The sequence below is a fragment of the Bos taurus genome, chromosome 8 (assembly GCF_002263795.3).
Source record: "Bos taurus isolate L1 Dominette 01449 registration number 42190680 breed Hereford chromosome 8, ARS-UCD2.0, whole genome shotgun sequence".
Taxonomy (NCBI): domain Eukaryota; kingdom Metazoa; phylum Chordata; class Mammalia; order Artiodactyla; family Bovidae; genus Bos; species Bos taurus.
The window spans coordinates 36910766-36923800 of NC_037335.1; the positions used below are offsets into that span (position 1 = coordinate 36910766).

The following is a 13035-nucleotide window of genomic DNA, read 5'->3' on the forward strand; positions in this document are numbered from 1 at the left end:
TGTGTTATTTGTTATCTAAATAACTATATGTGAGCAAATCAGATGTGGATAAGATGTTTCCATTATCACTGTGTGTGTTAGCTCTGATTCATGAAGTCCTAGCTTCATCTATACTAGCTTTATCAAAAGTGCTCTTTTTGGTTTTCTGTACTTGCTATGGTTGGATAGGAGAGTTTGTTCTCATTAACTTCTCAACCAGTAATAACAAAGGAAAAATATAATGGAAGGAACCAAGGAAATACATTTTGTGTATGAGTTTGGTTAATAGACAAACCTGCTGCTTGATAAGGAATTAAGGGTGAAATTGTGCCGAGAATTTGTTGAAACAGCAGGAGTTTGTTTTGTTCACACTATACATGCCTCAAATTCGAAAATGCCAGATTGGAGACTATTTATATTCCTATTTCTCTATCTGGGGCCTTTTGTCCACATATTACTAACAATCTTACCTTAAGTTTGCAAGTAGGAAAAAATACGACGTAAGCTTATTTTTGTCATACAACTTCATAAACTCTATTTGACCTTAACTTTGTGAGCAAAAATATGCTTATCTATGAATAGTTATGCTATCAGTCAAGGGTTTTGTTTGCAAACCTATAGCTGGTTTCAAATGTTTTAAACAAAGAAGTGAATTTTTTGAAAGAACACAATAAATACATCAAACAATATTTTAACAGAAATTGTCTGTCAAGAAATGCCTTTCACAGCTGCAGAGCCCCACTGCTGCTGGCCATTCTCACAGCTATCAGGAATAATTTCTTTTGGTATTTTCATTAAAGAATTCAAAGTCCTAGGCAGGAAGGTCCAGCTGATGGAGACCAGGTCTTCCGGCTGCTTGTTCCCTGCTATGAAGCCATGGAGAGAAGAAGCAGCTTTCCTGTTCAGGCTCTATGATGGAAGGAAAGATGCTCTCTCCTTCAACATTGTATCAGTGGGGTGTTAGCTCCAAATGGGAGAAGGAATCATATACTAGAGTTCCCCCCACATTCTGCTAATGGCAAAGGTTTGCTACTTCCTTTTTATTACTGATTTATTTAAAATAAAAGATTATAAACATGCTGATACTTTTTTAAAAAAGTATAACTGAACAATTCTGCACTCTTGGTATTTGTTCTACTTTATGGATCCTTTTGAGACCCATTTTGTATTTAATGGAAATATAAAATTAGAGGGAGCTTTCATTTTTAACCAATGTAGTATCACACATTTCTAGAAGTACTTTAACTGCTAACTCTCCTTTTTAATTATTAGCTTCATGAAAAGCATGTTTATCTCAAAATTACTACTGTACCCGGATCACCCGAGGAATCTAGTGTGGATGGCTCCCAAAACCACTGTCATTCCCCTTGTCCCTGGAACATTCCAATATAGAGATTGAAAATTCATGTACTTCCCCAGTCTTTTTTTTTTTTTTTTTTTTTGCAGAGGGGAGTTTGTATTCTACTTCCCGGTCATGACATGTATGTAAAATTCAATTAGGGAAGCTTCTAGAAAAGTTATTGTTTACTGAAATTAAATTATACATGCAGCCTAAGCAATGCCCTCACTTCCTCTACTTTCCACCCCGAGGATGGTTGGTGATACCTATAGCTGAAGTGAAAAGGCCAATGAACTGAGAGATGTTAGTACTGACATCTCAAGTCTGACACTGCTGGGCCTGCAACAGTCTACATTAAACCCCTTCCATCTTTGGGGACAATGTAAGTCAAGTTTGCAGTGACTGGCAGCTGAGAGCATTCCTAAGTGGCATGATGATTTCAACAACTGACATCCATTTATAACTGGACATTTCAAATAACCTACTCTACCATTTACTGAGTGTTGATTTCAGGCTAGCAGCAAAAGTGAGGTACAATCCAGATTCTCAAGGAGAAAAATAGTATATATAAGAAGATACACAACTAACATGTGGTAAATGGTAAAGTCGAGTCACATTCCCTGAGCTATTAGAAAACAGGTGAGTTTGGTATAGACTATAAGGACTACCTCCAATAAAATGGAATAGTCTGGTAAAAGAGCAAATTGTGGCATATTTAACAAATTAGCAGGAACATTTAGTTTATAACAATGAATATTACTATAGTAAATCATTATTTACAATGAATAATGAGAATAGTATATGTTTGCTACGTGTTATTATGGAAACTTTTACATCATTATCTCATTTTATCTTAAAAAAACTGGTGTGAGGTTGGATACATGTGTAGATGGGGGAAACTGAACTTCCAAAAAAGTCTAAGTCAGGTTTTGTCAGCCTTAGCACTGTTGACATTGTAGGCTAGATAATGTATATTAGAAGAGTTAACATGAGCTCTGCCTTCATAGCAGATTTTAAAGTGTATAATATGAAATTGTTATTTATAGGCACAGTATTGTACAACAGATCTCTAGAACTTATTTTGCATAACTGAAATTTGACATCCATTAATTAGCAACACTCTACTTCCTTTCCCAAGTTCCTGAAAATGACCATTCTATTCTTTACTTCTGTGAGTTTAGCTAGTTTAAATAACTCATATAAGTGGAATCAAGGAGTCTGTGTGTGACTGGTTTATTTAACTTAGCATCATGTCCTCAAGTTTCATCCATGTTGTTGCATACTGAAGGATTTTGTTCCTTTTGAAGACTGAATAATATTCTACTGTATGTATATACCCTATCTTTCAGGCCATTCATCCATCAACCGACGTTAAAGTCGTTTCCGCACCTTGGCTCGATGAACAGTGCTGCAGTGAGAAGGCGGTGCTACTGTCACTTGGAGGCCCTGACTTAGTATAAGGCTTCATTTGTTTGGGGCTCTCTTGTGCTCTGTAGGATGCTTAGCAGCATCTTTTGGTTTCTATTCAGCGATAGTACCATCTGCCTAAACCCTGCTTGTATTACCAACCAGCCTCTAGCTGTGAAAACCAAAAATGTCTCCTGACAGCCAAATGTCCCCTGGGATGGAGGAACAAAATATTGCCTCCCCTCTAGTTAAAACACTGGTTTAAGGGACTTGAAAAAGGCACTCCCAAAGTGTGACAGAACAAAAGCTAAGACCCACTCCACCTGATTTCCTAGTTTGTGCTTTCATCCTTGGAGAACTGAAACTCAGGGGATAAGATGACCCAGCTATGAGAACCACTTATACATAGGCATATGCCCAGAGATAGCACAGAACATACACCTTCCAGATATAAAATCTAGTATAAACAGACACCCAACACATGAAAAAGATCACATGAGGAGCTCTAGGGCAACTGTAATAATGTGCCACCTATTTCATGTTCCTATTCTTTATATTTCTCATAACCTCTGCAACTGGGCTAACTACACTATATTTTGAGGTCAAGCTTATTCTCAGTAGGAGAAATTTAAACTGCAGGTCAGTAGACCACCATCACAATATTAATTTAGCCTTTGCTGAGATTATTGCTGTTAAAGTGCTGCACCCAATATGTCAGAAAATTTGGAAAACTCAGCAGTGGCCACAGGACTGGAAAAGGTCAGTTTCATTCCAATTCTAAAGACAGGCAATACCAAAGAAAGTTCAAACTACCACAAAATTGTACTCATCTCAAACTACCACAAAATTGTACTCATCTCACATGCTAGAAAAGTAATGCTCAAAATCCTTCAAGCTACACTTTAACAGTACATGAACTGAGAACTTCCAGATGTTCAAGCTGGATTTAGAAAAGGCAGAAGAATCAGAGACTGCGAACATCTGTTGAATCACAGAAAAAGCAAGAGAATTTCATAAAAACCATCTACTTCTGCTTTATTGACTATGCCAAAGCCTTTGACTGTGTGGATCACAACAAACTGGAAAATTCTTCAAGAGATGGAATACCAGACCACCTGACCTGCCTCCTGAGAAATCTGTATGCAGATCAAGATGCAACAGTTAGAACTGAACATGAAACAACAGACTGATTCCAAATTGGGCAAGGAGCACATCAAGGCTGTATATTGTCACCCTGCTTATTTAACTTAAATGCAGAGTACATCATGCGAAATGTCAGCCTGGGTGAATCACAAGCTGGAATCAGATTGCTGGGATAAATATCAATAACCTCAGATATGCAGATGACACCACCCTTATGGCAGAAAGTGAAGAGGAACTAAAGAGTCTCTTGATGAAAGTGAAAGAGGAAAGCAAAGAAGTTGGCTTAAAACTTAACATTCAGAAAACTAAGATCATGGCATCTGGTCCCATCCCTTCATGGCAAATAGATGGGGAAACAATGGAAACAGTGACAGACTTTCTTTTCTTGGGCTCCAAAATCACTGGGGATGGTGACTGCAGTCAAGAAATTAAAAGACACTTGTTCCTTGGAAGAAAAGCTATGACCAACCCAGACAGCATATTAAAAAGCAGAGACATTACTTTTCCAACAAAGGTCCATCCAGTCAAAGCTATGGTTTTTCCAGTAGTCATGTATGGATATGAGAGTTGGATCATAAAGAAAGCTGAGCACTGAAGAATTGATGCTTTTGAACTGTGGTGTTGGAAAAGACTCTTGAGAGTTCCTTGGACTCCAAGGAGATCCAAGCAGTCAATCCTAAAGGAAATCAGTCCTGAATATTCATTGGAAGGACTGATGCTAAAGGTGAAACTCCAATACTTTGGCCACCTGATGGCAAGAACTGATTCACTGGAAAAGACCCTGATGCTGGGAAAGATTGAAGACAGGAGGAGAAGGGGATGACAGAGGATGAGATGGTTGGATAGCATCACCAACTCGATGGACATGAGTTTGAGCAAGTTCCAGGAGCTGGTGATGCACAGAGAAGCCTGGCATTCTGCATTCCATGGGGTCTCAGATTCAGATATGACTGAGTGACTGAACTGAACTGGCAGAGATTATATTCCAGTTCAGAGCAAACCTTTTTTAGTCAAGGGCCAGGCAGCAAATATTTGAGGCTTTGTGAGACACATAGTCTTTATCACAGCTATTCAATTCTACCTTTTAGGTAGAAATCAACCATAAATACTGTATGTGTGTGTGTGTGTGTGTGTGTGTGTGTGTATGAATGGATTCAGCTCTGTTCCAACAAAACTTTATTTACAAAAACAGGTTGGACTTGGCCCATGGGTCTAGAGTTTGCCAACCTCTGCTCTATCTAGTTCGATGAATTCCATTCATTCTTTATTTCTATATCAATTCTCTCTTCTATCCATCCCAGGATCCAATTTGCATTCTATAAGATCACAGGTACAGGATTTATAACTTCCTTTCTTTTCTGTGCATGTGTATGTGCTCAGTCGCTCTGTCGTGACTGACTTTGTGACTCCATGGACTGCAGGCTCCTCTGTCCTACCAGGCTCCTCTGTCCATGGGATTACTAAAGCGAGCTGCCATTTCCTCCTCCTCCAGGGGATCTTCCTGAATCAAGGATCAAACCTGTGTCTGTGGTATCTACTGCCTTGGCAGTTGGATTCTTTACCACTGAGCCTTTTCTATAACTTAAACCAGTTTTTGTTTCAGGCCTGCTTTCTGATGGCAAAAACTAAATCTTAGCCAATTCAGATTCATCTCACCTTAGACATAATACATTCAAGATGATCTCACTGATTTTAGAGCTTTTTCCATCAACTCCTACCTTCCTAGGTTTTATCTGTGCTTTGGAAGGCTGCTGTAGTACTATTAGGGGTAGAAAGTGCCTTGATTCATCCACTGGCCTTAACATTCCTTCTGCTTTATACTTATTGATCTCAATGTACTCCCTATTTTAATATAGGTTTTATTCTTACTTAGGTATGGTCAGGCCGACAGATCAGTAATTGTTATTATAGTTCGTTTACTCACAGCTTCCAAGAGGAAGAGGCACACCATGTGCCACGAGGCCACATGAGGAAGCACTAGGGTCTTCAGGAGACAGAGAGAGAAAAGACGAAAACCATGGGCGAGGGATCTCATTGTGGTTTCCGTGGGAAGAAATTAGTGAAGAAGGATGGGCAGGGTTAGGATTAACTGGTTTGAATAATTCTAGCCAGCTCTGGGACACAGAACCTCTCCCTAGTTCCTAGTTGTCTGGTACCTGGCCGTGGAGTGATAGCGGAGGTGGATAGTGGCTTAGAGAGTCAGACTTCCGAAGGGAAGGTGGTTGGGAGTGTGGGCTCTGGATTGGTTTGTATGCATTTGAAAAGCTGGCTAGCTTGAGTAGCAAGTTGCTTACTATCCATGAACTGATTAAACCTGAGAAGGACAATCCCTCCAGGATCTGCAAGGCCCCTGATAACAAAGCATTAGCATACAGAAGGAAAAAAAAAAAAAACTGTTAATACACTTCGCTCCTCAGACTACAAAGGCTTATACACTCTTTGGGCTGAATTTATTAAGCCACTGTCAGGCACAGGGTAAAAGTTTTGAGGATGCCCAGGACATAGGAAATTCATAAGGCTACCTTACAGTGAACCAGAATCTTTCTAGCTAACTACGCCTCAGCATGGCAAAGGGGAATGGCAGCACTGGCTGCCACTTCCAAGTTCAACTAGGAAGCAAGGCACTGATCTATCCTACATCAATCCTCCCGATCTTACTTGAAGGTCTGGATTGGATAGAAAGGTCTCAACTGGATAGAAAAATGTGGACACAGGACCCCTTCTCATGTGTCTAAAGCCTTTCTTTCCTCTGTTTAACTTTCTCATCCAGCCTAAAGAAATTTAACCTTGCTGGTGGCAGAGACAAGATGAGGTGGGAAAAACTAGCTGTTGCCAACTTTGTGTTTCACTCATCTATTGCTCAGTGCATAACTGTTCCTCGGGGCTGTGGATTTTGAAAAGCAAACCCAAGGCTTTTGAAACTTGTATCTCTTTTTCTCTCACACCACTCTCTGTCACAACATTTAAAAGTTTATTTTGACACTCAAGAGCTGAGCTTTGACTCTTTTTTTTTTTTTCTTTTGTAATGTATCAGAGGAAGAGCCCCAGGAAGGAGAGACATGTTGGTAAATATACTAAAATATTATCTTGTGATGTCAGTTATATTCTGAGTACCTGTCTTATTCCCTTTGCTTAACTTCCACCGTGACTGCCTGACTCTAATCCAGTGTCTATTCAAGTTCTCAGTCCCTCCAGTCTACCACCACTAGCTTATAAGTAAATTATACAGTATGTTAGAATTCAGTGACTTCTATGGGAAAAATTCAGCATAAAAAGGGAGTCTTGGGCTGGTGCACTGGGACGACCCAGAGGGATGGTATGGGGAGGGAGGAGGGAGGAGGGTTCAGGATGGGGAACACATGTATACCTGTGGAGAATTCATTTCTATATTTGGCAAAACTAATACAATATTGTAAAGTATAAAAATAAAATTAAATTAAAAAAAATAAATAAAATAAAATTTAAAAAAAAAGGGAGTCTAGAATGCTAAGGAAGGTTAAAGTCTTACATTGGGTAGTTAGGAGAGACTTGGACATGTTATTTGAGTAACAATTTGAAGAAAGTGAGGGAGCAAGAGATAAATAACTACAGTAAAGATGTTCAGGAAGAAGGAATAGCAATTGCAAAGTCCCTGAGGCAAGACCATGTCTGAAAATCCACAGGTACAATTTTGCATGTTACTTCATCGAAATAGATCAAACATGTTTAACACAAACGCCTATCTTTGAGTTCTATTAATTTGGCAAAATGCAAAGCTTAAGCTTTCAAAATCATTCATTATGTCTTCTAATAATTTCAAAGCAGCATTTTTACAACTTGGACAGTTGAGGCTAAGAAGAGTTAAAAAAGAAAGAAAGAAAAGAAATGCATTATTATTAGTCTTTGATATTGGTGAGGTATGTTATAAGTGATTGATAAAATGTTAGGAAAATAAAAATAAAAACAAGTTCTGCTTTTAATGTGTGTTTCTTTTGAGGTGAGAATGATCATTCTTACTAATCAAAAAGAACTCAATGATACAAATACTCTTCTTGGTAATACATGCATCATGCTAGTGGTAAACCTTCAAGGACCTGCAGCCTAAAGAGAAAGAATTTGCCAAGCTGGTCCTGGAGAGTGCCAAGATGGAGTTTGCTGCTGCACTTACTTTGCCCTAGATGTCTCCAAACTCTTTATCAAGCAGTTGAAATTGTTCCTGATTTACAGGAATTAGAGATTAAACAGCTTGCAACAGAGGCCGCCCAGCCAGACTCTGGCAGAACCACTGTTAGGCTCACAAGTGCTGGCTGTTTTGCTCTGCTCTGTAACAGATGGCTTATTTCTAAGGACAAAGTTCTTTATTTTCTTTCAAGTTTTCTATGGGTTGTAAAAAGAATGGGGGTCCTGGCAGCTCAGTATTCACCCTCCTCAGTCTTAGATGACATTCATCAAGGTCTAATGAGAAGAGATCACAGGCTCAGACTCAGACCCAAAAGAATGGGACACAGATCTCAGCTTTTCCCCTAACTAGTGGTTCAGTTTATAAAAATTGACTTTTTATCCTCTCCAAATCTCAGAATTCTCATTTAAAAATGAACATGAAAATTACTTCTCCTTCTGTTTTCATAGTATGTCGAAAAGAAAAAAGTCAGACAGTAGGTTGAACTGCCCTAAAAACTCAAGTCTTTAGTAATAAGCTAACCTAAACATTCCTTAGTTCTATAGTTTTGCTGATTCTTTTTCTCTGATATGTCCACATATCTACAGTTAATTTGTATGTATTCTGGGGTGACAGTGGCCAGCATTCACTTTGATAAGATACAAGGATCCCAGCAGTAAATCAAACTGCATCCAAGTGTCTGACTTTACTGGTTTGGCTGCATTGTTCCTCTGTCTGGACCAAAGAGATGAAATGCAAACAGTTGGTTCTCCCGAACTGAAGGAATGCTAATGCATTTGGGTGGAAGTATGGAGTCCATGGTGAGTGAGGTTAAAAAAAAAAAAGTGAGGGGAGGACTAAAAAAGGAATAGCAAATGAGAAGACACATAAAAATGCTGTTGTTCTGAATTAGATGGAAAGTCACTCACAGACTTTTTAAGGAGACTGAAGAAGGTTTTACCTCCCTATTTTCCACATTTTCCCCACTTTTATATGCAATATAAATATATAACCTAGCCTCAAAACACTAATATGAAGGTTGAGTCAGAGGGAAAATTTCTTCTTTGTAGTATTTTTGGATGCTAAGCTTATGTTAATTTGTCCTTTTCCTCTGCCATCCATTCTCCACTCTGCCTCTCTGTCTTTATTCTGACTACTATATTTCCTTCAATCCTATACTCTTCTCATTTTTTTCATGGATATCTCTGTCTGGTCTCTTATGCTCTCCTAGACTGTACCCCACTTGAAATCCGAGTTTGCATTGTTTCTAAAGTATTTACATTCTTGGCACCATATACTAAGGAAGTTTTCAGTAGGTTGATAAATGAACAGCCCTCAATCTTGTAGGGACTCACACTGCTGTCACTGAATTAACCTTGAATACTAGCGAAGTGGTTGGAGATTCCATACTACTTCTAATTCTGATCTTAGTGCATGGTGGTCTCAAACTCCGTACCCTAGAGTCCTAGGGATTAGATTCTGGAAACAAAAGAAACAAAAAAACAAACAAACAGAACAGTCCATCAGTGAGAAATTACAACAATGTCAAGTTGCAGACTGGACTCTCCAGAAGGAAAAAAAATGCTGAGACAGAGTCTGAGGTGCAAGCTGTCCATTAGGGATCAACATATGTGAAAGTTAGAAGTAGCACATTCGGGAAGAGGATGATGGCAAACTTTCATGTGGGTCCAAAATTCTGAGCCAACCTAAGCCAGGACAAGGGGATGTCTGCAGCAAACATTGCCTGTCAGAGATGTTCTTATGTATATGGGGTCAAAGTGGCTGGATTTTATACTTCCCCACCTTCCACCCAACAAACACAGTGTGTCCAACAAACACAGATACACTCAGTCACTGTGTGGGCTATGACCTCAGGTGAGAAGGCTCTTGGCAGCTGAGGTCCACCCATTAGGAAATGATGGCTGGAAGCTATCAGCCAACCATGTTGCCCACAGTTGGGCAACTAGCCTCTCCTTGAAGGGAAAAGTGTGTGGTACATCCCCTCATCTACCACTTGGCAGGTCATAATTATAATTGTGTGTACAGATTAAATAAAGAGTACATATGTGTTAAGTTAGTTTTTAGGAATTCACTTCCTTAGGGCCAATCACTGAGCAATCTTGAGTCTACTATAAAAGTACACTAAGAAACATCTCTGTGGTTACTTCCTTCAGAGCTCATGCTTATTCCTTTGTCCATAGCTAGCTGTCCTTTCCTTAGAGTGGGTTATAAACAGTCCCAAAACTCAAACTGTGTGCTTTTGCCAAAGGCCCACAGAAACTAGTTGATCTCCTGTAAGCATACTTGCAGAAAAGGAGGACATTATTTTGGGTGATAAAATCACTAGCCAAGAACTTCTATGCTTGGTGACATTGTCCTCATATATCAGATACTAAACAAAGGAGCCAGGGTCATATGCCAGCCAGAAATAAGCTTCAGTGAGCATCTGCTGTTAGCTGTATTAGCAAGAAATGAATGGGAACTGTAAAAATTAATCAGAGACTTTGTACTTGCTGAAACATTTATGAGAAAACAGTTATAAACCACGACATTATGGTTTCCTCTTCTTTTGCTCTCTGATCCTCTGTCTCGTCTCCATGCTGTTGTGTCTTCTCTCTCTTGTTTAGACACTTCTGACTTTTAGAAGTATATTCCTCATTAGGGAATAAAAGGAGGCAGGGAGAATTGGCTAGAATTGATTGTATGAACTGCATAGAAAGTCACCATTCTGAAGCAGTTGTATCTGTGAAAGTCTGAACTTATTCCCTGTGGTCCATGAGGATTGTGTGATTTCCTGGCAAGGCACGACCAAAGCTCCAGTGTTGTGTGAGGGTTCTTTTCTCCTGGGGTTTCACATATGTACAGACATACTTCATTATAGTGTGAGCAGAAGAATCACCAATAGCAATTACATCCTAACTTAAATGGTTTTCCAGAGCATCGAAGCAAAAAGAAGTCATCAAGAGTTTCTTCTATTCTTCCTTTTTTCATACAAAGGTAAATTAGCACACAGTTGGTACTTCAAAAATAGTAACAACGGAGTTCAAGTGGTATCTATTAATTAGTGTTTGTTTTGACAGTAGGCTGCTAAAACTTGACAGAAGAAGAGTAGTATTTGACTTTTTTGGGTTCAAATGCTTGCTGAGGAAGGTCATCTAAGGGCAAGGTTCATCACTCTGCGTTAAAGTTCTAGGGACCAGTGTTGATTCACCTTATATTCAACAACTGAAATCATCACCATGGCCTGTTACTTACAGGTATAATCCAGGTATCTGTATCTTTGCTATAAAGGTTCAAATTTGCTGTGAGTGTGAGAGAGAGAGAAAGAGAGAGGAAGAGAGAGAGAAAAAGGGAGAAAGAATGCTCATATGTGTGTTTTGGGGCATGGAGGAAAGAGGTATCACACTTCATTTGACATAGTCCTACCAAGTGTCACTCAGAATAAACACAGCATTAGATGGCAAAATTTTTCCCCAGGCATGCATGCATAGTTAAACTCACAGGATGAAGTTTAAAATATTACTGTTTATTGAGTATTTATTGCATACAAGTCTCAGCTCTGAAAGTTCTGTAAGTATACATGCATTATTTAATTAAACTCTTCCCACAGCCCTATGCTACTGCTGCTGCTAAGTCACTTCAGCCGTGTCCGACTCTGTGCGACCCCATAGACAGCAGCCCACCAGGGTTCTTTTCTCCAGGCAAGAACACTGGAGTGGGTTGCCATTTCCTTCTCCAATGCATGACAGTGAAAAGTGAAAGTGAAGTCGTTCAGTCATGTCCGACCCTCAGCGACCCCATGGACTACAGCCTTCCAATCTCCTCCATCCATAGGATTTTCCAGGCAAGAGTACTAGAGTGGGGTGCCATTGCCTTCTCCACACAGCCCTATAATTTGGTGCTATTGTTATCTCCATTTTACAGATGAGGAACTGACACTTAGGAAGTTTAAGCAACTTGCTTAGGGTCATGCAACCATAAGTGGCAGAGCCAGGACTCAAGCCAGCTCTTTGTGGCTTTAGAATGGATGGTAATCCAACAGTACATGGCACAGTTGGAACTCAAACCTAAGTCTTTTGACTCCTAATCTCAGAGCCAATTTTACAGCCTTGGTTATATAGAAAATAACTTAAGAAATATTATATCTGCAGGTGATATATGGAAGTGAAACCAAGATCAAACACACACATATACCTACACAACAAAACAAACCAAAAACAAAATAAATGTCCATCTCCTAATTTATGATTGCTCAAAAGGCAAGGCAGTGTCTTGTCCCATACTTTTTTTTCCTCTTTTTCTCTACCTTAGCTCAATGGGACCTGTGCTCCAGATTCTCAGGTCCCTTCTGAAGACTCAGCTGTGTGTTCTGTTTCCTCAACTGCTGAGACATCAGTAGTGTCTCCTGCCTCCTTCACAGTCTCAGATCTGATCCACCAAGTGCTCCACAGTCAGCAGAAGGACGGAGAGAAGAGGAGGCCTCAGCCTCCCAATCTCTTCCAAGGGCTGCTTTTTTCTTTCTTTCCTCAAGAGGAACAACAAAAACAAACAAATCCAACTCCCACTTCTGCAAATCCTCAGGAAATTCCTTTTTCCAGAGTTCTCACTCATTAATTTGCTTAACATTCCTGCTGGTAACAGACCCAATGGATTCTCCATAATTGCTGTGAGATGCACAGGGAAAAGGCTGGGGGCAGGGGTGGGGGTGGAAATCTTCACTTCTCTTCTGTAATAGCAAACAGCAGAAATGAAAGAGGTAGGGGATTTTGCAAAATGTCAACTCCCTAGAATTAAGAACAAGAACTTTCCTTGCCGGATCTAATCTATGCTGGTCATCATGAAATGGTATATATTGCCACTTCACAGCAATCTGATAGTTAACAGCTTATTATGGGAGAACACTCCAGTACTCTTGCCTGGAAAATCCCATGGGCGGAGGAGCCTGGTAGGCTGCGGTCCATGGGGTCGCACAGAGTCAGACACAACTGAAGTGACTTAGCAGCAGCAGCAGCTTATTATGATTCTTAAG

At 39.7% G+C, this 13035-nt stretch overlaps 1 long non-coding RNA gene across 1 annotated transcript in view; it reads right to left on the reverse strand.

Moving 5' to 3' along the window:
* LOC132345943 (uncharacterized) overlaps window positions 1-13035 on the reverse strand; it is a 465357-nt gene that overhangs the window by 323097 nt on the left and 129225 nt on the right. The window lies entirely within an intron of this gene.